This window comes from Macrobrachium rosenbergii, chromosome 11 (genome assembly GCF_040412425.1).
Source record: "Macrobrachium rosenbergii isolate ZJJX-2024 chromosome 11, ASM4041242v1, whole genome shotgun sequence".
Classification (NCBI taxonomy): Eukaryota; Metazoa; Arthropoda; class Malacostraca; order Decapoda; family Palaemonidae; genus Macrobrachium; species Macrobrachium rosenbergii.
The window spans coordinates 15,104,635-15,107,134 of record NC_089751.1 but is presented as its reverse complement, the minus strand read 5'-3'; the positions used below and the strand labels follow the sequence as shown (position 1 = coordinate 15,107,134).

Below are 2,500 nucleotides of genomic sequence, written 5' to 3'. Positions count from 1 at the left end.
GTTGCTAAATTCCTTTTGTGTGAAGCATTTCTGACTGATGATAGTCAAGAGCGAGTTATTATCTAGCAGCTGAAGTCTGTTTCCTCCTTTTCAAGAGTATCTGCTTCTGCTTTAGAACTCTTGTTTTTGTACGTATATTTATAAAGGAATATTTCGCTACAAAAGTAACTTCAGCTGAAAGCACATTGTTCTTATAAGTGGTTGTTAACATAGTTAAGTGAATATTTAGAAATATTGGGATTTACATGTCTATATTGTTTTATGATTTATTTTGATTAAATCCAATATGAACAAGTAAAAAATGCACAGAAGACTTTAACCACGGTCCGGTGGTGGCCTGTCCTATATCGTTGCAAAAAGCACCAATATGGCTAACTTTAACCTTAAATAAAATAAAAACTACTGAGGCTAGAGGGCTGGAATTTGGTATGTTTGATGGTCGGAAGGTGGATGATCAGCACACCAATTTGCAGCCCTCTAGCCTCAGTAGTTTTTGAGATCTGAGGGCGGACAGAAAAAAAGTGCAGGCGGACATAATTTTCTTTTACACAAAACTAAAACCTTAGTGAATGACTGAATAAAAGAAATGAAAAAGCTCTTCATTATCTTTAAAAAACGCAGCACGCAATAACAACTTCCTGTAGAAAATGCAACACAGCTAAGATATTTTGATCCTCGCTTCAGCTAGTTAATATATTATGTCTTGATCTTTCTTAAGACTTCATGTTCGCTGCGGTATATTTACTTTATAAAGTCGAATCATAAATCACAGAAAACTAGTTAGTTATTATTCATATTGTCGGTCATTAGTATATCAATGGCAGGATTTTCGATGGCGGCTCTTACGTTATACCATTTTGTAATGAAGCCTAATAATATTCAATATCGGTAAAGAATATTACGGTTATTAATGTAGCACCGTAATGGATATCGTATTAATAACAAGATATTACCTGTTCGGTGATGAGATCTTTTTGACAATTTGGCTTTACAGCTATAATGCAATTATCGTAGTTCAAGATATGATGATTTGTGGTTAACCTTACTTTCCTGTCTTATATATGAATACAAAATAAATATAAACATGAAATATATATATTATATATAATTATGTATGTATATGTACACACACACACACACACACACACACACACATATATATATATATATATATATATATATATATATATATATATATGTATATATACATATACATATATATATACATATATATATATATATATATATATATATATATATATATATATATATATATATATATATATATATATATATATATATATATATATATATATATATATATATATATATATATAGCGTGAAGGTGGACCATGGAAACGTACTAAATTCACCGTAACTCTTTATTTCCAACGTTTCGTAATGACCCTTCATTTCATCAACAGATATTCCAATAAATAATGAATGGAGTACTCAAGAAATTGCCCTAAAAATCAATAAAATGCATAACAAACAATACAGATAAAAGGTATTAATTTATTTGCTCTATTGTATAAATTGAAAGTTAAGCGGTTATTCATCTCTTCGATTACTTATTCCGATAAAAGATGTTGTTATTATTTGTATTCAGTAAAGCTCCTGCTTTTTGAGTAAAATCCTGTGTAAGAATATGAGATACGGTTTTCCTTCTTAGAGACATTTTGAATTCTTCGAAAAAAATTTTAAATACCTCAGACAACGAGGATTGTACTATCGCAAAGGCGGTTATTCGCAAAGACTAAAAATTTTACAAAATACAAACAACAGTAAAATTGCTCCCGGAATGACAGCCAATCATGGACATCAGTTACTACTTGTCTGTCGAAAAAATACAATAGAGTTTATAAAATGAGCGGGTGTAAATTACGATGAAGGGCAATGTTCAGAAATTGCTTTAATGGCAAACATCACGAAAGGTTTAGGAAGATATCTGAGTCGCATGACATTGTCACTTTCACGACTGATGTTACTGAAGCGAGTATAAAAGATAAGTTTCTTCTTTATCTCTCCAATTTTAAAAGAATATGCTGTATAAAAGAAATCATTTTGCTGAGAAAAAACTAATATTTCTCGACTACTAATTCAACATTTTAACTTCCGCTCTTATATAACAAAGCAATGTCTTTTATATGAATACAAAATTACCTGTAAAGAAACGTTCCTTAGAACGACCATAAAATGATGTATAGTATTTGCGCGTGAAACAAATGGTTAACCTTTAGAAAGGTATCTATGATTATGCCATGTCATTAATTTTAATTTAATTTGGATCACTTTTCCTTGGTCATTAGAAGTTCGCGATAATTATGCATTTCTCGTTAAGAAGAGTAAGAATCGTTACTGATAAACCTAAGTAAAAATCGCCAATTAGTAACGAAGTCCAGATCAGCATTAAAACCTAGGAACTTTTACCTTTTAATCGCCAAGTTTCTGAAAATCTGTATAAAAAAGAATAAAAAATCAACCGTATATTTAATTTCAT

At 30.0% G+C, this 2,500-nt stretch overlaps 1 protein-coding gene across 1 annotated transcript in view; it reads right to left on the bottom strand.

The window, feature by feature from the left end:
* Positions 1–2,500, bottom strand: part of LOC136843185 (G-protein coupled receptor GRL101-like) — a 191,500-nt gene that overhangs the window by 137,770 nt on the left and 51,230 nt on the right. The gene's annotated exons all lie outside the window — the stretch shown is intronic.